The sequence below is a fragment of the Hyla sarda genome, chromosome 11, assembly GCF_029499605.1.
Source record: "Hyla sarda isolate aHylSar1 chromosome 11, aHylSar1.hap1, whole genome shotgun sequence".
NCBI lineage: Eukaryota > Metazoa > Chordata > Amphibia > Anura > Hylidae > Hyla > Hyla sarda.
In genome coordinates this window covers 98,748,415-98,775,386 of record NC_079199.1, presented here as the reverse complement: position 1 = coordinate 98,775,386, position 26,972 = coordinate 98,748,415, and the positions used below count along the sequence as shown (strand labels likewise).

The 26,972-nt window shown below is 44.5% G+C and overlaps 1 protein-coding gene across 3 annotated transcripts in view; it reads right to left on the bottom strand.

Moving 5' to 3' along the window:
* Positions 1-26,972, bottom strand: part of VANGL2 (VANGL planar cell polarity protein 2) — a 193,191-nt gene that overhangs the window by 85,480 nt on the left and 80,739 nt on the right. Inside the window, exons 1-2 of one of the 3 annotated variants that reach the window (XM_056545544.1) lie at positions 12,242-12,569; positions 9,498-9,597 (exon numbers count right to left, since the gene is read on the bottom strand). The gene's annotated coding sequence lies outside the window, so the exon portion shown is untranslated. Of the gene's footprint in view, positions 1-9,497; positions 9,598-12,241; positions 12,570-16,032; positions 16,119-26,972 lie in introns of those variants that run through there. The other 2 variants (XM_056545545.1, XM_056545546.1) reach the window with 2 other exon arrangements.

Below are 26,972 nucleotides of genomic sequence, written 5' to 3'. Positions count from 1 at the left end.
AGCATGCCGTTGGCTGTCCGGGCATGCTGGGAGTTGTAGTTTTGGAACACCTGGAGTGTCGTAGGTTGGGGGAACATTGCTGTAAGGGGTCCAAAATGGGTCATTAATCATAGGTAACATATAGTAGCACCATATAGTGCCCACTTACAGCCATGTAAACAACATGACTATGCCCAAAAATAAATTGTAGCCAGTAAAATATATATATATATATATATATATATATATATATATATATATATATATATATATATATATACACACACACACACACACATTATATATATATAAAAACTCTTCAAGGCGCAGCCGTAAGTCATGACCGTATCCAAAGCGCTATAAATATTTTAGGAGATGTCGCACCTCGTCTATCAGCAGGTAACATATCAGACTGGCACTAATAGTTTTCCCATTAACACCTCACCTTCATTATACGTAAGGGGGGGCAACACGGCGATGCGCGTTTCGATTCTGACGGCGAATAAACTAGGGTGGGATTCGGCTTTCCTCTATATTTATATCTCAAGAGTCTTAATTAAGAAATAAAAAAAAAAACAGAGAAAAATGCTAATTACCCCGTAAAAGCCCAGAGTCTGGCATCAGCATGGCGAGGAGCGAAGCGCGGTGAGACGCCACAGACGTGACTCATGTTATACACTGTGTAGGCGATCGGGGGAATCTCTAGCATATTTATACCGGCTTGGATTTGAACAAAAATTACAAGTCGAGGAAGGGTGTTGTCCGGCGCCATTTTTTTTATTTCATTTTTTTGCTTCCAGAAAAAAAAAATGAAGATTATATATATTATAATAATAAAAATATAATAATTAAAAAATTACAATCATAATAAAAAAAAATATATATATATATATATATATATATATATATATATATATATATATATATATATTTAATTTTTTATTATTATTTTTTATTTACACACACACACACACACACACACGGCTTCAACTTTTGCAAAAATGCCCAAAAATGCCACAAGTTCCGTACTGCGTATTGTTTTGTGAAAAAAATGCAGCGGCCAGATGTTAGCTGACAGTCAATAGAAATTATTGAAATGCTGAACCCGTCTGTTTTTTACTCATTTTCCGGTGTTTTGGGGCTCAGGGGCAGTTTTCCAAAATCGCAGTATGTTGAGACTATGGCTTATTTTTTTTTTTTTGAGACGAAACCCTGCCGCTCCTCTCCCATAGAAGTCTATGGCCGCGTTCACAAGGCAGAAATTCAGTGTGGACTTCAGCTTGGAATGTCCGCACGGAATTTCCGCTACAGCAGAGTCCCATTGAATTCAACGGGATTCTGCAGCTCTGTGCACGCGGCGGAATTTCCGCGCCAGATGTTTCCAGCACGGAAATTTCTTTTTCCATGTCCGCACAAAGAATGAACGCACTCATTCTTTGTGCGGATTCTGCACGGAATGCATAACCATCTAGGAGACGGCACATTCCGTGCGTTCCTAGCATGGGCAGATTCTGCCGGCGTGCCGCACTGTACGCGGCATATGGGAGCAAATAAAAAAACCGCCATGTGGGTTTTTTTCCTCACCATTTCTTCAATAGAAATCCCTGATGAACGATGAAACGATGAAAGAACCGCAGGGAGAAAAAAAACGTCCAGACTGAAACTCACTATTTAAAAAAACATAAAAACAAAAAAAAGCCACATAAACTGCATATTGGAGCTGCAAAATAACAGGCCAGTTTTTGTGGCTTTTTTTTAGAAGGAAAAAAAAAATTTGCAAAAAAAAAACCCAAGTTCAAACCTAGCCTGTGTGCAAAATTCACTGCTGTTTTTTGGGGGGCAAAAACAAATATGGTGGCCAGATGTTTTTTGGAAGTCAGACCTACTCGCCGCTTCTTTTTCACTCTTTATTGGTGTTTTTGGGCTCCGTGAAAGTTTTAGAGAAATCTTGGGAGGTTTTTTCTTCCCCTAGATGTCTATGGGAGGAAAAAAGTGCCAAGAAAAGCGCAATGCAGTTTCACCCCCCCCCCCCTTTAATTCTTCAATAGAAATAATGATGAAAGAATCACATGACTTGAAATGACAAAAACACAGGAGGGTGGAAGCAATGTTAAAGGGGTATTCCAGGCAAAAACATTTTATCCCCTATCCAAGGGATAGGGGATAAGATGTCTGATCGCAGGGGGGGCCACCTGCTGGGACCCCCCCCCCTCACGCCCCCTCCCATAGACATGAATGGAGGGGGCGTGGTGTGACATCACTTCCCCAGTCCCGGAAACTCAGAGATTTCCAAAACTAGAAATCAGCGGGACCCCTGCCATCTTATCCAATATCCAAAACGTTTTTGCCTGGAATTAGGGATCGACGATTATCGGTTTGGCCGATATTCACGATTTTGGACGTTAACGGTATCAGCAATTACCTTGCCGATAATCCGATAATGCCCCGCCCCCTGCACCGTCCCCCACTGCACACCGCACCACCCCGGCCAGAAACCGCCACCGCTGCCCCATTGCCTCCCCCATCCCCAGTTTTATAATCACCTGTTCCCGCGCTACTTCCCTGTCTGCGCTACTTCTGGCTCCTGCAGCGTCCTGTGTTATGGATGACGCCGGAGCCCGAAGTAGCGCGGACACCGAGAACAGGTAATTATAAAACCGGGAATGGGGAAGGCAACGGGGCAGCGGCGGTGGTTGGACTAAGGTCCGGCAGGGGGGGAGAAGCGGGCGGCGGTGGTCTCTGGGCGCCCGCTTTAAATCAATGATTTGCAGCGGCGTCGCCAGGGGGGGATAAATAGCCAGGGGGGGGGGGGATAAATAGCCAGGGGGGGGATAAATGGTATAAGTTATCGGCTATCGGCCCTAACCTCCACAGATTATCAGTATTGGCCCTATATATAAAAAATAAAAAATAAAAACGATATCGGCCGATCCCTACCTGGAATACCCCTTTAAAACCCACTATTTTAACAAAATAAAAAATTTTACTTGGAAGTGCAAAATGAGAGGGTAGTTTTGGGGCTTTTTTCAGGTCACAAAAATGCCAAAAATAAGCTGTATGGAAATGTAGCCTTAGATAGAGGAGCAGTCGTAGGTGTCTGGCTCCCTACACTACACACAATAGACCTTTACTATGCAGATGCTGAGGAGGATGTGTTAGTCACATGGTCATTTATGACACCACAATCTGCGTATGAAAGGTGAGTACATCTGTACTAACAGCCCTGAACGCATCATGGGGGGCGACTAACTCCCCTGTGTGAGACATGGCGCATATAAGGAGTCGGGGTCAATGATTAATGCCGCCTTTTGTCTGTGGATCACTCCTGAAGAATGAGGGAAGACGGCTTCCTCCAGGGCAGAGATCCCATAGTCATTAAGCGGCTGCCTGCCGAGAGATACCGTCTGTTTTCATGGTCCCTGGTGAGGACAGAGGTGAAAATAGAAATAGTCTTTTGCCAGTCCTTAGACGTGGCAAAGTGATCTCGAAACCTCATCAAGGGCGACAGAACGCAATCTTTCCCATATGAAGGGTTGTGTCCAAAGCTATGAGACCTATCAGCCCAAGCGCTCACGTGACCCCATCTGATGCCTGGGCTAAATCAGGTTTTACTTATTTTAATAAAAAACAATATTGCTCAGGGGGTATAACCTCAGACTCCTAGTGGCGTCCCAGTACCTGGCATCGGTGTGTTCATTGCCCCATGTCTAGCCCAGGAGAAACTGTCTCCACCTCGAACCATGTAGGTTAACAGTGCCCTGGCGTCACGATTTGACAAGGAAATCTTGCACCCCGTGTCACCACTTTTACATAGGCAGGTATCCCGCTGTGGATTAACCACAGTGGAAAATCTGTAGCAATTTAAATTGACCTCAATGGGTCTGCTGCAGATTTTGCACTGCGGAAACTCTGACGCAGAAAACCCGCCGGGGGTAAAATGCCAAAACTCAAAAATGGAATGAATAGTGATCACACAAGCATTTAACCTAGAGTGTTTTTTTTTTTGCTTGTTTTTTGTAGTTCCCAATATCCCCAGCATAAGGGTGACCAGGACATACTGAAGTTGGCTTACAACGAGACCTTGAAGGACCTGACAGTCCCATATGTCTTCCCAGACTCAGCTGAGTAAACATCAGTAAAAAAGTCTGACCATCCTGACTGACACCCCAAAGCCCTTTTTTGGGACCATAAAGGACACTGTTGGCTTTGGAGCCTCTCGAAAAGTCAAGAGGAGGTGCCAAGTGTTGTTGAGATGTCAACACTCGATTCAAGCATTTGTCGGTTATAGCCTGGAAAAGCTGGATGATGGCATGTACATAGCTTAACTAGGCACCTTGGGAAAGCAGGGTGACGACAACCTCTATGGGTGCTGGGATGGCAGCTGTGTAACTTGTCACTTAGCTTTCCTTTCATATATATTTTAAGAGCTCAGTCAAGGAAATACATAGCCCAGAATGGGAAAACTTGACTGCTTTCTTCCAAAAACAGCGCCACACCTGTCCACAGGTTGTGTGTGGTACTGCAGCTTAGCCCCATTTTTTTCATTGCAGCTATGTTACAATACCCATCACGACAATGTGGCACTGATTTTGGAAGAAAGAAGCCATGTTCTTCATATCCTGGACAAAAAAAATGTAAAATAAATCTAATATATATACACACACACACACACAGTGATCCCTCACCTTACAATGGCCTCAACATACAATAGTTTCAACATACAATGGTCCTTTCTGGATCATTGTAGCTTGAAACCAGACTCAACATACAATGCTATGTAATCTGCAAAACTTGTCAATGGTGGGAAGAACCGACCAATCAGAATGAACATTTCACTGGTGAAACCCCTCTATTCCTACAGTACAGGGAGGTATTACATGTTCTGTACTCTTTACCTGTATTACTGAAGTGTATGCACTGACTGGTGTCTGGTAGCACCCCCTACAGTACAGGAGGTATTACATGTTCTGTACTCTTTACCTGTATTACTGAAGTGCATGCACTGACTGGTAGCGCCCCCTACAGTACAGGGAGGTATTACATGTTCTGTACTCTTTACCTGTATTACTGAAGTGTATGCACTGACTGGTGTCTGGTAGCACCCCCTACAGTACAGGGAGGTATTACATGTTCTGTACTCTTTACCTGTATTACTGAAGTGCATGCACTGACTGGTGTCTGGTAGCGCCCCCTACAGTACAGGGGATATTACATGTTCTGTACTCTTTACCTGTATTACTGAAGTGTATGCACTGACTGGTGTCTGGTAGCACCCCCTACAGTACAGGGAGGTATTACATGTTCTGTGCTCTTTACCTGTATTACTGAAGTGCATGCACTGACTGGTGTCTGGTAGCGCCCCCTACAGTACAGGGAGGTATTACATGTTCTGTACTCTTTACCTGTATTACTGAAGTGTATGCACTGACTGGTGTCTGGTAGCGCCCCCTACAGTACAGGGGATATTACATGTTCTGTACTCTTTACCTGTACCAGGGTTAGCTGCTTCTTTGGACACCAAGTGAGGGCGGCTCCATTTTACTATTTTTAGGACATTGTATGTTCTGTATAGGACCTTGAAGAAGCTTCTGTCCTCTACATAGACCAGTGTTTCCCAAAGAGGGTGCCTCCAGCTGTTGCAAAACTACAACTCCCAGCATGGGAGCTAGCCCTGTTACTATATATGCAATTTTCCAGTTCACCGTTCCCAACCAACATGCCTCCAGCTGTTGCAAAACTACAACTCCCAGCATGCCCGGACAGCCGAAGGCTGTCCGGGCATGCTGGGAGTTGTAGTTTTGCAACAGCTGGAGGCACCCTCTTTGGGAAACACTGAAATAGACAGTGATTACAGCTCCCAGCAGATCTTTCTTACTTTTATATGTAAGGATTTGCTTTATCTATATTAGTTACTTACTTATCTTTCTTTAATCCTCACTTTTTCCTATTTTTTGGATGACATTTTGGTGGCTTCAGAACCAATTACCAGGTTTCCATAGAGTTCTGGTCTCAACATACAATGGTTTCAACATACAATGGTTGTCCTGGAACCAATTAATATTGTAACTTGAGGGACTATATATATATATATATATATATATATATATATATATATATATATATATATATATATATATAATGTTTTTAATAACCCCCTCCTCACGTTATAGGCTATAATACCTGTAAAGGATATTTATAGTCTAGGACAAAGGCTCCAGAATAACGACAGGATATTCGGTGTCCATTCCATCCGCACCTATATAGACGCAGAAACCGGATCCTCTTACCCAAACAGCTAACAATCTATGGCCGCTCTCACGTTACACGCTGCTTTCCCATTGACTTTGCTTCTCAAATACCCATCAACACCTGCTGCCCCGCCATAAGACACATATGAACAATACCAAATAATAGGCAACGACCAAGCAGGTTAAGGCTCTAATGTTCCTCCCACCTGGTAAAATAGGTTTCGAAACAGGACAACCAGGTAGAAAAGCGGCCATTTTGACAGAGACAAATTCCGTAATATTGGTGACGGTGGACGCACCAATCATGTCGGCAAGACATAAAATTTTAAATATTTTACACTGTTTATAATTAAAAAAAAAGGGAGGGGCTTATTCACAAGGGGGTTTCGTCTATTACCTGTATTTGCCAAATACTTGCCAAACGCGTTTTCTGACTTTTCAAGAGGCGGAGATCATCAAAAACGGGCTTGTAGTAAATCGTTTTTTTTTTTTTTTTTTTGTCAATAACAACCAATCACAGCTCAGCTTTCGTTTTACAAGCAATATATGGAAAGCATGCACTCCGATTGGTTGCTATGGGCCCCAAATTAAATATAAAAAATATATTAAAAAAATACTTGCATGGCCTCTTGATTTCAAAGGGAATATAAGCCATAGTTTATACTGTGGTGCATGTATTTTTTTTTTGGGGGGGGGGGGGGGGGGGAAATAAGACGTCCCATATTCTGGGTTAATTCCAGGTGGGAAAAACATTGGAAAGCCATGATGCGGATTAGCCCAAATGAATTGGGTTTAGTACGTGCTGAAAACTGCAATGAAATGAGTGAACCCGGCCGTTGGACCCTATAAACACACGCGCACCAGAATCCCATTGAAATCAATAGGACTCTGCTGCAGTGGAATTTTCCAGCTGAATATTCCCGGAAATTCCGCCGTGTGAACGTGACCTTTATGTGTGTCTATGGGGGAGATTCATCATAACCTGTGCAGAGGAAAAAGGCCGAACTGTTGCCCATAGCAACCAATCAGATGGCTTCTTTCATTTTTGAAAAGGCCTCAAAAATTAAAGCAGCGATCTGATTGGTTGCTATGGGCAACCAGGCAACCTTTTCCCAGCCCAGGTTTTGATGAATCTCACCCAATCAGACCGCCATGGCATCCATACGCCGCCTGCTTTACTTTTTGCCTAGCAGAATCCAAAAGGGACAAAGCGCCCGTCTAAGCGCTTCTGTCCCAGCGATCATGGGGGTCTCGGCATTTGGACCCCCTCCGATCACTATGACGACATGTCAGAAGTTATAGGATAGTTTAGGCCAGTGTTTCCCCAGAGGGCCTCAATCTGCTGCAAAACTACAACTCCCAGCATGCGCGGATCACTTAATGTTACTACATGATAGAGTCAGCTACAATGCCCACAATCCTCTCAGAGACTCCGGAATCCCGGACACCAGGGGGAGGTATAGGTGGGTCCAGTGATTCTGATCACTGATGTATAATAGGTCATTACTATACAAGGCTGGCGCAAGGATTTTTGCCACCCTAGGCAAAAGCTAATTTTGCCGCCCCCTTGACTCCTCCCATTGACACACCCCACGTTACTACTGGGGTGACACACTGTAACAAACCTCCTCCTCATGTAATCTCCTTACTACTGGGGTGACACACTGTAACAAACCTCCTCCTCATGTAATCTCCTTACTACTGGGGTGACACACTGTAACAAACCTCCTCCTCATGTAATCTCCTTACTACTGGGGTGACACACTGTAACAAACCTCCTCCTCATGTAATCTCCTTACTACTGGGGTGACACACTGTAACAAACCTCCTCCTCGTGTAATCTCCTTACTACTGGGGTGACACACTGTAACAAACCTCCTCCTCATGTAATCTCCTTACTACTGGGGTGACACACTGTAACAAACCTCCTCCTCGTGTAACCTCCTTACTACTGGGGTGATACACTGTAACAAACCTCCTCCTCATGTAATCACCTTACTACTGGGGTGACACACTGTAACAAACCTCCTCCTCATGTAATCTCCTTACTACTGGGGTGACACACTGTAACAAATCTCCTCCTCATGTAATCACCTTACTACTGGGGTGACAGTTTTGTGGCTGTCAGGACCTGAAGAAATAACTTTCTTGCAGAAGGCAGAACGGCGCCCCCATCAAGAGGGCGCTCTAGGCGGCTGCCTATTTTGCCTATAGATGGAGCTAGCCCTGTTACTATATATGCAATTTTCCAGTTCACCATTTTCCAACCAACATGCCTCCAGTTGTTGCGAAACTACAACTTCCAGCATGCCCGGACAGCCTTCGGCTGTCCGGGCATGCTGGGAGTTGTAGCTTTGCAACAGCTGGAGGCATGCTGGCTGGGAAACATTGACCAGATTTCTCTGTGGCTTCCTACGTAGTGGCCACCAAAAATCTGTACCATGCTTACACCATACTACCTAACCCAACAAGGGCTAGTTTGCGTCCAGCTCCCTAGAGGCCGATCACCATAAAGAACCAGGACACAGAGGACCCTCTGACTAACTTTGTGAGGTCTGTCGGGAGTCAATTCGAATTTCAACACTTCAGTGCCACATTCCATCACCAGGATGTCATGTGAAAGGGTGGGGCACCATTATTGGGTACAGAGTGCCAATCATTCCTTAACCCCCCCGGCTAAACAGCAGTTTCAGTTGTGTTGTCCCAAGGCAGGACACGTTACTGTCAAGGACTACTTAGTCATTTGGTTGACTAACCAAATGTAAAAAAAAAACAGGTCAACCATTGGTCATTTGGTTGACTAACCAAATGCCAAAAAAAAACAGGTCAACCATTGGTCATTTGGTTGACTAACCAAATGCCAAAAAAAACAGGTCAACCATTGGTCATTTGGTTGACTAACCAAATGCCAAAAAAAACAGGTCAACCATTGGTCATTTGGTTGACTAACCAAATGCCAGAAAACAGGTCAACGATGAACGATGGTCTACAACCAAAAAAAATCTTTCATCGTTGGCCAGCAAGACCAAAAACATTCGGAAATCCCTCATCCTTGGCCAGTTAGTTGAATACCATTCGGCTGTCAACCATGAGTTGCATCCACGAACGAAGTTAAAACTGTCTAGTAGAGCGGCCATTGAGGGGTTTGTCGGTAGTGTGGTTTCAGGACACATGCACCCTGCTATGTGTCCTCTGTAGGAACCTTCATAGGGGAGGAGACCATTCCTGGTCGGCAGTCAGTTCTCTACGTTGGTGTATACATGTACCTACTTAGAACAGATCCCAAAAAGGTTTGTTCACTGGCCACAGCCACAAGACAGACAAACCCCCAGACTCCAGGTTAGAACATTGTAGGTCCTCGGGTTTGCAACTATGGAGACAAATGAAGAGTTAACCAGTTACGACCTGGAAATTTCAACAAAATGTATTTACATGGGTGAGATAATTTGGCCTTATGAATGTACTGGGGGTGGCATAGCTCTTAAGGAGGCTCTTCAGAAGAAGCACAATCCCACAAAAGGTCCATACCATCTTAGGCCGAGCAGAGTGAGAGTCGTCCTTTACTGACCAAAATAACCCCAGGAAATTAACCCTTTAGCACAAGCTATACGGACAACACGATGACAAGAAGGGCCTTGTGGGAAACGGAAGAGCGTTCTCTACGTAATCCATGTTAAGTCATTAAGAATCTTTGAGAGTCTTGGGCCCCTGTAGCCAACGAGAAGCTAACAGTCAATATGGGACCCGTGAAAAAAAAGCTTGACTGACACCATGGCCCTGATTTATCAATCAGCCTGAAACCCTAATTGTCTGGTTTTCCCACAGCAACCAATCACAGCTCAACTTCCATATCTTAACGAGCTCTTGAAAAGTGAAAGTTGAGCTGTGATTGGTTGCTGTAAGAAAAATCAGACAATTAGGGTTTCAGGCTGATTGATGAATCAGGGCCCATATATCCCCAACTCAGTTGAGGGTCCTATAACCAGAAGGTACCTGCCAATCAATGGCAACCAGAAATTCCAAGTTCTCTCACAGGTTCCTCATAGACAGTAGGGGGCTTTCAGTTGGTATAGGGCATGGGACCACCAGCATGCTATAGAGTGACCCACAATGACAAAATTGTAGGGCTCTCCATCGTCTAGGTGAGACCCACAAACATGATAAAGACTGCCAATAAATGATCACAAGCGGTCCCCATAAAAGGTGGTTGGCTTACAGTCCCCATTTATTGAAAGTGACATGCCGGCTGTAGGGTCAACTACTGTGATGGTAGATTCCTTCTATAGACTGAGTTTTTGGGCTAAAAACTGAGTCACAAGACCCTTATAGCCAGCAGGTGGCTGCCAGTCAGTACAATGCTTGGGACCACCAGTAGGCAACAAACAACAAAATTGCGGGGCTCCCACAGTACATGCGTGATCCCTATAACCAACAGACTCACGTGGTATCCACAATAGTGGGTGAATGCCAGTAAGCAATCAAGCTTGATTCCCTAATAGTAAAGGTACCCAGTAAGCTGCTAGCTATGGAGTGCTGCTATAAATCATGTGATCATGGGTCCCCATTAAATTGCTGGGTATGGGGATCCATCACTTAGACTTACCAGAAATTACAAGTCCCTCATAACCAGCAGTTGATATGGGACCCCCCCCCCCATACCCAGGGATGACCACAAGATTACAGGCCTGCATAGCCACAGTGGGGACCCATGATCGTAGGACCCCAAAATCTGTCAGGAGACTCCCCGCAAGGTAACAACTAACCACGAAGATACCCATGATTAAATTGCTGGGTATGGGGATCCACCACTTAGACTTACCAGAAATTACAAGTCCCTCATAACCAGCAGTTGATATGGGACCCCCCCATACCCAGGGATGACCACAAGATTACAGGCCTGCATAGCCACATAGTGGGGACCCATGATCGTAGGACCCCGAAATCTGTCAGGAGACTCCTCGCAAGGTAACTACTAACCACGAAGATACCCACGATGTCAAACTCCGCCATAGGTCCTATCCGAGATGCCAATTTCTCACCGCACGATCCCGCTGCCATAAACGAGACCTTTGTCTTCCACCCAAAAAAAAAATGATATGCAGAACACAACTGAATTAGAGCAACAAAGCCCATAAAGATGGCGAGCACATGGTAATGTTGTGTCCCCCATCTTATCCATATCACCCCCATTAGTCTGTGTACGGGAATGTTAATGATTAACATCCCTCCTGATATCCCAGAACAGACCCAACAAAAGGGGGTGACCACCACCACCACCACCACCACCCCCCACCCAGCAAACAAGTCACACTGGAGTGGCTAGCAACGGCAAACAATTACAAGCCTAATGAGGGATTAGTGGGCAGATCCCTCTCCAGATCCACCCGGCCCGGCTGCATTCTCACCGGGGCTGGGACTTTAGGAAAGTCCAGGGATTCATGGGGCCTTCTGGAGGAGACAGACCAGCGATACGGTCTATAATCCAATAAAGCCCCCTGTAAAACCTTGGGATTAGCCCCTCTTATATCCAGATGATGTTAAGGAGATTGTAGCATGGATTAGGACAGGGTTTCCTAACCAGGGTGCAAAACTACAACTCCCAGCATGCCCGGACAGCCTTCGGCTGTCCGGGCATGCTGGGAGTTGTAGTTTTGCAGCAGCTGGAGGCACCCTGGTTGGGAAACACTGGATTAGGATTATTAACAAGCCTGCAGAAGGTCTAAGGAGATCCTATATCTGCGCAGTCACGGATCACAACCCCACCAAGACTGAGCAGATCTAATTGCAGCAGATCTAGTTGCAGCAGATCCTCAGATCCTCTCCCCCCCCCAACACAGCAGGAAGACAGAAAGCAGAGAATGGCTCCCATCATATCAGTTACAATGTATCATCTCAGTGTTACAATGTATCTAAAACCAACCCCACCCCCCCTCTACCATCCAGATCTCCAGCCATGTAGACCAGACTTCTTCCCCCCCCCCCCAAAAAAAAACAGCAGATTTTCTGCAGCTTACCTCAAGCGGCTAGGAAAAGCCGGAGACATGTGCAATCCCTTGGCTTCCAGGATCACTTCTTGGGAAGGAAGCAGGGAGGGAGGAGAAGGGGGAAGGGAGGGAAGCAGGACTGGGGCTGTTTTAAAAAAAAAAAAAAAAAAAAAAAAGGAGGAGTAGGAGGGGAGGTAGAGTCTCCTTTTAAAAACGAGGAAGCTTTTGTTGTCCAGGGTCAGAAAATCCACAGAGGAGAAGGGTTGGGAAGGGTAGATCCCAGTCGTGGCGAGTGGATCCCGGTGGGAATTCCAGATGGATCCAGTGGTTCCCCAGGATCTATGGATGTGGACGCAGTCGTGTGTCTCTCCAGAATGCAGATTATGCACCTCCAAGGACAGCCCTTTCCCTTCCTCCTCTTCCCTTCCTCCTCTTCCCTGCCTCCTCCTCCTCCTCCTCTGCCCCTGTCCTCTCACCATTGTCTCAGTTCACACTCACAGATCTCCTTTCTCTTTCTAATGTTTCAAGGGATTCGGACCCCAGGGGCCCCCACCCTCCTCCTTGATCTTATTTTGGGACATTATCCTCTTGTTTTAGATGCTTTTATTTATTTATTTTTTCTTTTTGGAACGCCGTCACGTGACGGGAGGAGGCGAGCAGATCCCTTTGTTGGCACTTGCCACAGTGTAGGAGCGGTGCCCTGGCACTGGGGGGAGCTGTGGGAGCGGGGAGTTCATTATTTGTGTTTTCTTCTTATTTTTTTTCCGCTCTACTTTTTAGGGTACGTTCACACGGGCAGGTTTCCCGCGTATTTGCGAGGGGGCGGGCTCTTCTCGGCTGTCCGCAGCAGATTTTCCGCAGCGGAATTTACGCTGCGGAAAATCCGCTGCAAGCCTCATTGAAGTCAGTAGGGTCTGCGGCGGATTGTCCGCGGCGGAAATTCCGCCGCGGACAATCCGCCGCAGACCCTACTGACTTCAACGGCGGATTTTCCGCAGCGGAAAATTTGCTGCGGACAGCCGAGGAGAGCCCGCCCCCTTGCGGGGAAACACGCATATAAATCCGCCCGTGTGAACGTACCCTTATGCTAGGTTAACACTACGGATTTTCAGCCAGCAATTCCGCTTTGAAATTGCTTACTAAAATGTACATGGCAGTCAATGGTGGGGTAGATTCATCAAAACCTGCTGGAGTTGCCCATAGCAACCAATCAGATCGCTGCTTTCATTTTGCAGAGGGCTTGTTAAAAATGAAAGAAGCGTTCTGATTGGTTGCTATGGGCAACTCAGCACCTTTTACTCTGGACGGGTTTTCATAAATCTCCCCCTATATTCCTGTACATATGGGGCACGATTATAAATACTATAGGGGAGATTTATCAAAACCTGTCCATAGGAAAAGTTGCCCAGTTGCCCATAGCAACCAATCAGATCGCTGCTTTCATTTTTAACAAGGCCTCTGCAAAATGAAAGCAGCGATCTGATTGGTTGCTATGGGCAACTGGGCAACTTTTCCTCTGGACAGGTTGTGATAAATCTCCCCCAATGGGTTTTCCGTGCACCCAGTCAAATTTGGGAATTTTTGAAGCAGAATTTTTGCTTTCAAATTTCCGCCTGTAGAAAGAGCGCCACCATTCTTCAGGCGGAAATTTGAAAGCGAAAATTCTGCTTCAAAAATTCCCAATTCGCCGCAGGATCCCATTGACTTCAATGGGACTCTCATTTGAAGGCAGATTTTTACCCAATGCCGAATGGAGGCAGATTGCAAGCGGATTGCAGGCGGAATTTCCGTACGGAGTTTAGTCGGAGTGACCAAAAGGGACAAATGGGACAAAACTTCGGTCCTTAGTGCACTCCCACTGTTTTCTGCCTCAAATTTCCGTTTTGAATTGGGGGCGGAAAATCCGTCCGGAATAGTGGCAGAATACTCGCGGAAATAACAAAATTCCATCTGTGACAGAAAATAGGCTTTAGGGTACGTTCACACGCGCTGATTTTTTAGCGGGTTTTCCGTTGCGTATTTGAAAGTGGGCGGGCTCTTCTCAGCTGTCTGCAGCAGATTTTCCACGCCGGAATTTATGCTGCGGAAAATCCGCCACAGTCCCTACTGACTTCAAGGGGGCTTGCGGCGGATTTTCCGCAGTGTACATTCCACCGCGGAAAATCTGCTGCAGACAGCCGAGAAGAGCCCGCCCACTTTCAAATACGCAGCGGAAAACCCGCTAAAAAATCAGCGCGTGTGATCGTACCCTTAGACTAGGTTCACGCTGCGGAATCTCCGGGCGCAGGTTCCGAGTGCGGCCAGCGCCAACTGAATCAGTCGGCGCAAGGACCGCGCGGACACTTTCTACAATAGACTGCAATGTGTTCCGCGAGTATTTCCGCCTGAAGAATAAGCAACGCCATTTTTCAGGTCGAAATTTTAAAGCGGATTTTCCGTTCACAAATTCCGCTTCACAATTTGCGAAGTGTGAATTTGTGAACGGAAAACCATTTAATTTCGCGGGCGGACATTCCGTAGTGTAAACCTTGCGCCTCAGAGATGGAAATTACTCTACCAAACTTTTCCAAGCAGACAGGCGGAATTTCAGTAGTGGAAACCTAGCCTTAGGCCGGGTCCACACGGCGGAATGTCCGCAGGAAAATTTCAGCGCGGACCATCCGTGCGGTGCTAGGCGGCCAGCAGAATCTGGCGGCGCTAGGACCGAACGGAATGAGCCGTCTCGTAGACGGTTATGCGTTCCGTGCGGAATCTGCACCAAAGAATGAGCGGGTTCGTTCTTTGTGTGGACACGGAAAAAAGAACATTTCAGTGACGGAAACATCTGGTGCGGATATTCCGCCGTGTGTGCAGAGCAGCAGAATCCCGTTGAATTCAAGGGGACTCTCCAGCAGCGGAAATTTCACACGGAATTTCCGCCATGTCGGGTCTATTCACACGGCAGAATTTCCGCTTGCGGAACTCCGCCTCAAATTGAAGCCCATAGACTTCTATGGGATTCCGCACTCCCATTCACACTTCTGAATTTCCGCTTGCGGAAATTCAGAAGTGTGAATGGGAGTGCGGAATCCTATAGAAGTCTATTGGCTTCAATTTGAGGCGGAGTTCCGCAGGCGGAAATTCTGCCGTGTGAATAGTCCCTTAGGTTCACACCACATATTTGTCTGGAAAGCTGGGTGGCAATGATCATGACTATTCACATTTTTCCTGACGTTTCTTGTCTAGTACAATCGCCTATTTATATGGTAATACCTCAGATGGAGAATAACGTAGGTTATATAATTCAGGGATCTGGGAAAGCTGGGTGGCAATGATCATGACTATTCACATTTTTACAGACGTTTCTTGTCTAGTACGATGGCCTATTTATATGGTAATACGTCTTTCTTTACAAATTGTAAAATAAGGTAGGCTATACCATTCAGGGATCTGGAAAAGCTGGGTGGAAGCAATGGTAAAATTCATCAATTCTTCATCAATTTATCTCTTATCATATCACAGGAAGCAGCAACAGAATGGGTTACAGGACCTCTGAAAGCTCTACTAGCAGCATTAGTAGTTGTCACCCAACTTTCTTAGGACCCTGCATCAGCCAGCTTTTTTTAGGACCCTGCACAGAAAATATAGTCATTGATTCATTTATCCGAGATTAACACAAAAAAAGCAGAAGCTGCATGAGAGCACTAGGTAGCATACCCATGGAATATACACAGGTAGAAATTGTAGTTGTCACCCAGCTTTCCCAGGACCCTGATTCACCAGCTTTGTTAGGCTTCTGCACAGAAAATACATTCATTGCACTAGAGCATTGGTTACAGGACCTGACAAATCTCTTCAATCAGCAGCAGCAGTAGTAGTTGTCACTTAGCATTCTTAGGACCCTGCATCACCCAGCTTTCTTTGGATCCTGCACGGAAAATATATTTATTAATTAATTCCTCTTTGAACATCACAAAAAAGCAGCAGCACTGGTTACCCAACCCATGGAATCTGTGCTGCAACAATAGTAGTAGTCACCCAGCTTTCCCAGGACCTTAAATCACCAGCTTTCTTATGATCATGCACAGAAAATATTTTCAATTCCTCTCTGGTCCTTGATCGCGACAAAAAGGGGCACCGTGACAGCATTAGGTAAAGAGCCCCTGGAACATGTGGTGGCAACAATGGTGGTGGTCACCAAGCTTTCTCAGGAACCTGCACAGAATTGCTCATCCCTTCTTTTTATATCACAATATAACTAAAAGGCAGCTTGGGAGAAAGGGGTAGGAAACTCATACAATCTGTAAAAGCTGCTATAGTAATCACCCAGCTTTCTCAGAATCCTGCATAGAATGTATCCATTGGTTCATCCCTCCTCAAATATTATCACAAGCAAAATCCTGCTGGAGAGGAAGAAGTAGGAATCTATAAAAGCAGCTGAAGTGGTTGTCACCCAGCTTTTCCAAGATCCTGCACAGAATTGACCCATTAGCTCATCCCTCTTCCCATATTACAATAAAACTAAAATGCAACTTTGGAGGACTAGGTGTGAACCTCATAGAATCTGTAAGAGGATCAGCACCCTTAAAAATGAGCAGTTGTGGGTGCCCTTGTGTTTGGCCCTTGGCTGCCTTGGGGCCCCTGGATGGTATTTCTGGGGTATCATAGACTGGTGTTCCCATCTGCGCTCACATTCCAGCGCCCTGTACAATGATGGGTCTGCTGCTCAGCGGGCAAACACCCAATATATTACCGCCAACCGCTGCTACACATACCTAATGCCAGGCCAGCGGGCAGGAGGGGCTCTGTACTCTTTACATCATATTATGTGATACTGTCTGATGAGCTGCTGTATCTAAGCTAGTGTTTCCCAAATAGGGGGCTTCCAGCTGTTGCAAAACTACAACCCACAGCATGCCCGGACAGCCGAAGGCTGGAGGCCCAGGAAACACTGATCCAAGCCTATCATATGTGATACTGTCTGACGATCCCATGTATCCAAGCCTATCTTATGTGATACTGTCTGATGAGCTGATGTATCCAAGCCTATCATATGTGATACTGTCTGATGAGCTGATGTATCTAAGCCTATCATATGTGATACTCTCTGATGAGCTGATGTATCTAAGCCTATCTTATGTGATACTGTCTGATGAGCTGATGTATCTAATACTATCATGTGATACTGTCTGATGAGCTGATGTATCCAAGCCTATCATATGTGATACTGTCTGATAAGCTGATGTATCTAAGCCTATCATATGTGATACTGTCTGATGAGCTGATGTATCTAAGCCTATCTTATGTGATACTGTCTGATGAGCTGATGTATCCAAGCCTATCTTATGTGATACTGTCTGATGAGCTGATGTATCCAAGCCTATCATGTGATACTGTCTGATGAGCTGATGTATCTAAGCCTATCTTATGTGAGACTGTCTGATGAGCTGATGTATCCAAGCCTATCTTATGTGATACTGTCTGATGAGCTGATGTATCTAAGCCTATCTTATGTGATACTGTCTGATGAGCTGATGTATCTAATACTATCATGTGATACTGTCTGATGAGCTGATGTATCCAAGCCTATCATATGTGATACTGTCTGATAAGCTGATGTATCTAAGCCTATCATATGTGATACTGTCTGATGAGCTGATGTATCTAAGCCTATCTTATGTGATACTGTCTGATGAGCTGATGTATCCAAGCCTATCTTATGTGATACTGTCTGATGAGCTGATGTATCCAAGCCTATCATGTGATACTGTCTGATGAGCTGATGTATCTAAGCCTATCTTATGTGAGACTGTCTGATGAGCTGATGTATCCAAGCCTATCTTATGTGATACTGTCTGATGAGCTGATGTATCTAAGCCTATCTTATGTGATACTGTCTGATGAGCTGATGTATCTAAGCCTATCTTATGTGATACTGTCTGATAAGCTGATGTATCTAAGACAATCATATGTGATACTGTCTGATGAGCTGATGTATCCAAGCCTATCTTATGTGATACTGTCTGATGAGCTGATGCATCTAAGCCTATCTTATGTGATACTGTCTGATAAGCTGATGTATCTAAGACAATCATATGTGATACTGTCTGATGAGCTGATGTATCTAAGCCTATCTTATGTGATACTGTCTGATAAGCTGATGTATCTAAGACAATCCTATGTGATACTGTCTGATGAGCTGATGTATCCAAGCCTATCTTATGTGATACTGTCTGATAAGCTGATGTATCTAAGACAATCATATGTGATACTGTCTGATGAGCTGATGTATCCAAGCCTATCTTATGTGATACTGTCTGATGAGCTGGTGTATCTAAGCCTATCTTATCTGATACTGTCTGATGAGCTGATGTATCCAAGCCTATCTTATGTGATACTGTCTGATGAGCTGGTGTATCTAAGCCTATCATGTGCCATGCTATGTGACAAGCTGGTTAATCTAAGCCTATCATATGTGATACTGTCTGAGCTGGTGTATCTAAGCCTATCATAAGTGATACTGTTGGATGAGCTGGTGTATCTAAGCCTGCCATGTGTTATACTGTCTGCTGAGCTGATGTATCTAAGCCTATCATGTGTCATGCTGTGTGACAAGCTGGTGAATCTAAGCCTATCATATGTGATATAGTCTGCTGAGTTGGTGTATCTAAGCCTATTGTGTGATATTGTTTGCTGAGCTGGTGTGTATCTAAGCCTATCGTGTGTAATACTGTCTGCTGAGCTGGTGTATCTAAGCATCACATATGATCCAGGGTATCTACTCCATTCAGCTGAGATACAGTTTGCTGAGTCAGTGTATCTAATACATTCAGGTGTGATACTGTTTTCTGAGTTGGAGTATCTAATTTATTTAGGTAAGATACTGTTTGCTGACCGGTGTATCTAATCTATTCAGGTGTGGTACTGCTTGCAGAGCTGGTGTATCTAATCCAGTGTTTCCCAACCAGGGTGCCTCCAGCTGTTGCAAAACTACAACTCCCAGCATGCCCGGGCATGCTGGGAGTGTAGTTTTGCAACAGCTGGAGGCACCCTGGTTAGGAAACACTGATCTAGTCTATTCAAGTGTGACACTGCTCGCTGAGCTGGTGTATCTAATCTATTCAGGTGTGATACTGCTCGCTGAGCTGGTGTATCTAATCTATTCAGGTGTGATACTGCCCGCTGAGCTGGTGTATCTAATCTATTCAGGTGTGATACTGCCCGCTGAGCTGGTGTATCTAATCTATTCAGGTGTGATACTGCTCGCTGAGCTGGTGTATCTAATCTATTCAGGTGTGATACTTCTCGCTAAGCTTGTGTATCTAAACTATTCAGGTGTGATACTGCTCGCTAAGCTTGTGTATCTATTCAGGTGTGATACTGCTCGCTAAGCTTGTGTATCTAATCTATTCAGGTGTGATACCGCTCGTCGAGTTGGTGTATCTAATCCATTCAGGTGTGATACTGCTCGCTGAGCTTGTGTATCTAATCCATTCAGGTGTGATGCTGCTCGCTGAGCCGGTGTATCTAATCTATTCAGGTGTGACACTGCTCGCTGAGCTGGTGTATCTAATCCATTCAGGTGTGATACTGCTCGCCGAGTTGGTGTATCTAATCTATTCAGGTGTGACACTCCTCGCTGAGCTGGTGTATCTAATCCATTCAGGTGTGACACTCCTCGCTGAGCTGGTGTATCTAATCCATTCAGGTGTGACACTCCTCGCTGAGCTGGTGTATCTAATCCATTCAGGTGTGATACAGCTGGTGTAGAGAAGGGGTTAACACGCTGAGCGCCAGGTATTGTGTTGCCGGCCCTGCCCTGCTCTCAGATATGCAGGAATCTCAGCCATACTTCATGTAGTCAGCCAGGTCACATGTACAATATGTCCCCCGCTCTACAGGTCACCGCCCCCCGGGGCACCCACCGCCTTTACCTCTTATTATTTTTTGGTCTTGTATGTTCATATATGTGGTGAAGAATAAGGAGCGTTCCAAGACCAGGCAGGTGACATGTTACAGCGAGACGAGAACGCGCCAAAAAAGTCATCTGCGCATGGCAATTACTGCAGCACAACTGCACTATGTGAATGTGCCCCAATATAAATAACTTATTAGTCAAACTACTCCTTCTTTATAGATAGGATGGATTGATCCTGGTGGTCAGTGGTGGACTGATCTTACTTTCCCTGGTGGTTAGTGGTGGATTGATCTTACTTTCCCTGGTGGTCAGTGGTGGACTGATCTTACTTTCCCTGGTGGTCAGTGGTGGACTGATCTTACTTTCCCTGGTGGTCAGTGGTGGACTGATCTTACTTTCCCTGGTGGTTAGTGGTGGATTGATCTTACTTTCCCTGGTGGTCAGTGGTGGACTGATCTTACTTTCCCTGGTGGTCAGTGGTGGACTGATCTTACTTTCCCTGGTGGGTAGTGGTGGATTGATCTTACTTTCCCTGGTGGTTAGTGGTGGATTGATCTTACTTTCCCTGGTTGTCAGAGGTGGACTGATCTTACTTTCCCTGGTGGTCAGTGGTGGACTATTCTTACTTTCCCTGGTGGTTAGTGGTGGACTGATCTTACTTTCCTTGGTGGTCAGTGGTGGACTGATCTTACTTTCCCTGGTGGTCAGTGGTGGATTGATCTTCCTTTCTCTTGTTGTTGTTGCCATGTAATTGGGCGATTAGCTATTTGTGTTTACAAGCAACAGGTGTACCTAATAAGGTGGCAAGTGAGTATCTAATATCTATCTCATATCTATCTATCTATCTAATATCTATCTCATATCTATCTATCTATCTATCTCATATCTATCTCATATCTATCTATCTATCTCATATCTATCTATCTATCTATCTATCTATCTATCTCATATCTCATATCTATCTATCTATCTATCTAATATCTATCTCATATCTATCTATCTATCTATCTCATATCTATCTCATATCTATCTATCTATCTCATATCTATCTATCTCATATCTATCTATCTATCTATCTCATATCTATCTATCTATCTCATATCTATCTATCTGATATCTATCTATCTCATATCTATCTATCTATCGATCTATCTCATATCTATCTATTTATCTTATATCTATCTATCTCATATCTATCTATCTATCTCATATCTATCTCATATCTATCTATCTCATATCTATCTATCTCATATCTATCTATCTATCTATATATCTCATGTCTATCTATCTATCTATCTCATATCTATCTATCTATCGATCTATCTCATATCTATCTATTTATCTTATATCTATCTATCTCATATCTATCTATCTATCTCATATCTATCTCATATCTATCTATCTCATATCTATCTATCTCATATCTATCTATCTATCTATATATCTCATGTCTATCTATCTATCTATCTCATATCTATCTATTTATCTTATATCTATCTATCTCATATCTATCTATCTCATATCTATCTCATATCTATCTATCTCATATCTATCTATCTCATATCTATCTATCTCATATCTATCTATCTCATATCTATCTATCTATCTATCTATCTCATATCTATCTATCTATCTATCTATATATCTCATGTCTATCTATCTATCTATCTCATATCCATCCATCTATCCCACAGTTCAGTCTGTGGCCGGGCCGTACCAAATTCCAGAGAAGGGGGATATAATTAGGGAAGGTCACACACTTGGGAGCAGTGGTGAGAGTGCGGGTGACTTTTTGGCGGATTTCGGAGATGGCAGACAGGAAGAGGCTGATGGCCAATTACCTTCCACACACGTGAGGGGGGGTGGGAATCACGGATCTGATTACGAGATTACATGGAAATTGCGCATTTCCCAGAGAGTCGTTCTCGTCGTATATTAAGGATTAACCTGAAGAAAAAATAGAGATGTAATAATTATCCGTATGAATGCGGAGACTACACGGGGGGGGAGGGGAATATTCCTTTCATCGGTTACCGGCGGCGCAGAGATTGCGGGACATCCAGGAAATCTAATGTTTCCGTCAACAGAATGTGGACTGATAAAGTGTACAGTGATGAGTTTTTCAACCAACGTGCCTCCAGCTGTTGCAAAACTACAACTACCAGCATGCCCGGACAGCCGAAGGCTGTCCGGGCATGCTGGTAGTTGTAGTTTTGCAACAGCTGGAGGCACGTTAGTTGGGAAACACTGACCTAAAGAATTGTATATATAATAATTATCTAAAATACATCAGTTATCAGAATCACTGGAATCACCTATAATTCGTCCTGGATTCCGGAGTCTCTGAGAGGTTTGTGGGCATGCTGTGAGTTTAGGTTTTGCAACAGCTGGAGGCACCTTGGTTGGGAAACACTGACCTAAAGAATTTGCTTCAATATAGTAATTATCTGATATACATCAGTAATCAGAATCACTGGAATCACCTATAACTCCGTCTGGTGTCCTGGATTCCGGAGACTCTGAGAGGTTTGTGGGCATGCTGTGAGTTTTAGTTTTGTAACAGCTGGAGGCACACTGGTTGGGAAACCTTGACCTAAAGAATTGCATATATAATAACTAATTAATATATATCAGATATCAGAATCACTGGAATCACCTATAACTCCCCCGGGGTGTCCTGGATTCCGGAGTCTCTGAAAGGTTTGTGGACATGCTGGGAGTTGTAGTTTTGCAACAGCTGGAGGCATGTCCATTGGGAAATACTGACCTAAAGAATTGCCTGTATAGTTATTAATTAATATATATCAGTTATCAGAATCACTGGAATCACCTGTAACTCTCCTGTTGACCTAAATTGCGGAGCCTTTGAGAGATTTGTGGATATGCTGGGAGTTGTCGTTTTGCAACAGCTGGAGGCGCCTTGGTTTAGAAACACTGAGCATTTGCCTCTATATCGTAATTATCTAATATACATCAATAATCAGAATCATTGGAATCACCCATAACTCCGTCTGGTGTCCTGGATTCCGGAGACTCTGAGAGGTTTGTGGATATGCTGGGAGTTGAAGTTTTGCAACAGCTGGAGGCGCCTTGGTTGGGAAACACTGAACTAAAGAATTTGCTTCTATATAGAAATTATCTGATATAAATCATGTAATCAGAATCATTGTAATCGCCTATAACTCCATCTGGTGTCCTGGATTCCGGAGACTCTGAGAGGTTTGTGGATGTGCTGTGAGTTTTCGTTTTGTAACAGCTGGAGGCGCCTTGGTTGGGAAACACTGACCTAAAAAAGAATTTGCTTCTATATAGTAATTATCTAATATATCTAATGCTTCTATATAGTAATTATCTAATATACATCAGATATCAGAATCACTGGAATCACCTATAACTCCCCCTGGTGTCCTGGATTCAGGAGTCTCTGAAAGGTTTGTGGACATGCTGGGAGTTGTAGTTTTGCAACAGCTGGAGGCATGTCCATTGGGAAATACTGACCTAAAGAATTGCCTGTATAGTTATTACCTAATATATCAGTTTCCAGAATCACTGGAATCCCTTATAACTCTCCTGTTGACCTGAATTCCAAAGTCTCTGAAAGGTTTGTGGGCATGCTGTGAGTTTTCGTTTTGCAACAGCTGGATGCGCCGTGGTTGGGAAACACTAACCAAAAGAATTTGCTTCTATATGGTAATTATCTGATATACATCAGTAATCAGAATCACTGGAATCACCTATAACTCCGTCTGGTGTCCTGGATTCCGAAGACTCTTAGAGGTTTTTGGGCATGCTGGGAGTTTTCGCTTTGTAACAGCTGGAGGCACACTGGTTGGGAAACTTGACCTAAATAATTGCATATATAATAATGACCTAATATACATCAGATATCAAAATCACTGCAACTCCCCCTTGCGTCCTAAATTCCAGTGTGTGATTCCGGTCTGAGAGGTTTGTGGGCATGCTGGAAGTTGTAGTTTTGAAACAGCTGGAAGCATGTCGATTGGGAAATACTGACCAAGAAAACTGCATTTATAGTTATGACCTAATATATATCAGTTATCAGAATCACTGGAATCACCTGTAACTCTCCTGTTGACCTAAATTGCGGAGCCTTTGAGAGATTTGTGAATATGCTGGGAGTTGTCGTTTTGCAACAGCTGGAGGCGCCTTGGTTTAGAAACACTGAGCATTTGCCTCTATATCGTAATTATCTAATATACATCAATAATCAGAATCATTGGAATCACCCATAACTCCGTCTGGTGTCCTGGATTCCGGAGACTCTGAGAGGTTTGTGGATATGCTGGGAGTTGAAGTTTTGCAACAGCTGGAGGCACCTTGGTTGGGAAACACTGAACTAAAGAATTTGCTTCTATATAGAAATTATCTGATATAAATCATGTAATCAGAATCATTGGAATCACCTATAACTCCGTCTGGTGTCCTGGATTCCGGAGTCTCTGAAAGGTTTGTGGACATGCTGGGAGTTGTAGTTTTGTAACAGCTGGAGGCGCCTTGGTTGTGAAACACTGACCTAAAGAATTTGCTTCTATACAGTAATTATCTAATATACGTCAGATATCAGAATCACTGGAATCACCTATAACTCCCCCTGGTGTCCTGGATTCCGGAGTCTCTGAAAGGTTTGTGGACATGCTGGGAGTTGTAGTTTTGCAACAGCTGGAGGCATGTCCATTGGGAAATACTGACCTAAAGAATTGCATAGATAGTTATTACCTAATATATCAGTTACCAGAATCACTGGAATCCCTTATAACTCTCCTGTTGACCCGAATTCTAAAGTCTCTGAGAGGTTTGTGGATGTGCTGGGAGTTGTAGTTTTGCAACAGCTGGAGGCACGTTAGTTGGGAAACACTGACCTAAAGAATTGTGTATATATAATAATTATCTAATATACATCAGTTATCAGAATCACTGGAATCACCTATAACTTGTCCTGGATTCCGGAGACTCTGAGAGGTTTGTGGGCATGCTGTGAGTTTAGGTTTTGCAACAGCTGGAGGCACCTTGGTTGGGAAACATTGACCTAAAGAATTGCATATATAATAATGACCTAATATACATCAGATATCAAAATCACTGCAACTCCCCCTTGCGTCCTAAATTTCAGTGTGTGATTCCGGTCTGAGAGGTTTGTGGGCATGCTGGAAGTTGTAGTTTTGAAACAGCTGGAAGCATGTCGATTGGGAAATACTGACCAAGAAAACTGCATTTATAGTTATGACCTAATATACATCAGTTATCAGAATCACTACAATCACTTTTAACCTCCCCCTGGTGTCCTGGATTCCGGAGTCTCTGAGAGGTTTGTGGACATGCTGGGAGTTGTAGTTTTGCAACATATGGAGGCACGTCGGTTGGGAAATGCTGACCTAGAAAATTGCCTAAATAGTTATTACCTAATATGCACCTGTGGCGCCGCACTAGTAGTGACTATGTGCAAGGTGTATAGATCAGTTCGTGACGCCAGGACACCGTTAACCTACACGGTCAGAGGTAGAAATAGCTTCTCCTGGGCTATGCGCGGGGACAATGATGACACCGATGCAAGTTTAACTGAGACAGGAATTGTTAAATCCATCACAGTTCGGACTTTGGTGCAGGGGGATGTGCAGAGTGAACTAGGCTAGCCTGTCGCCTTCCTGGGATTTACCACAACATAACACGGTGCAATACAACAGAATTCAAGATGGAGTAGTGGATCCAGGAAGGACGCCCGAGGCAATATTTAGCCCACAGGATGACATCCTGTACAGGGACACCACACATCAGTTATCAGAGTCACTGGAATCGCCTATAACTCCCCCTGGTGTCCTGGATTCCGGAGACTCTGAGAGGTTTGTGGACATGCTGGGAGTTGTAGTTTTGCAACATATGGAGGCACGTCGGTTGGGATATGCTGACCTAGAAAATTGCCTAAATAGCACTTGTGGCGCCGCAATAGTAGTGACTATGTGCATGGTGTATAGATCAGTTCGTGACGCCAGGGCACCGTTAACCTACACGGTCAGAGGTAGAAATAGCTTCTCCTGGGCTATGCACGGGGACAATGATGACACCGATGCAAGTTTAACTGAGACAGGAATTGTTAAATCCATCACAGTTCGGACTTTGGTGCAGGGGGATGTGCAGAGTGAACTAGGATAGCCTGTCGCCTGTCGGGATTTACCACAACATAACACGGTGCAATACAACAGAATTCAAGATGGAGTAGTGGACGCCCGAGGCAATCTTTAGCCCACAGGACGTGGTCCTGTGCCGGGACACCACACATCAGTTATCAGAGTCACTGGAATCGCCTATGACTCCCCCAGGTGTCCTGGATTCCGGAGACTCTGAGAGGTTTGTGGGCAGTGTTGTTGACACTATTGTGGAGGAACTTTGGCTGATGAGACTTTGTGGCTTTCATTGTTATGGGGAAAATGTTGGCTACAGTTATGCTCGTCTTTGGTAGGTTGCACTACGGCTTGCACTGTTATGGGCGCTGAGAAATATTATTATGAGGGTACTTTGGCCGGCACTATCATGGGACACTTTATGGCTGACACTGCTATGGGAACACGTCCGGTGATACTATTAAGAGGGTTTGTGACAATGTTATAGGGCTGTGGTCTCCAACCTGCGCACCTCCAGATGTTGCAAAACTACAACTCCCAGCATGCCCGGACAGCCAACGGCTGTCCGGGCATGCTGGGAGTTGTAGTTTTGCAACATCTGGAGGTCCGCAGGTTGAAGACCACTGTCGGGCTGGGTTTCCGTCACGCTGTACGGTTTTTAAACTGGAGACAAAAACGTGGTCAACCGCGGTTTAAAAACCGTACTGCAACCGCATACGTTTTTTTT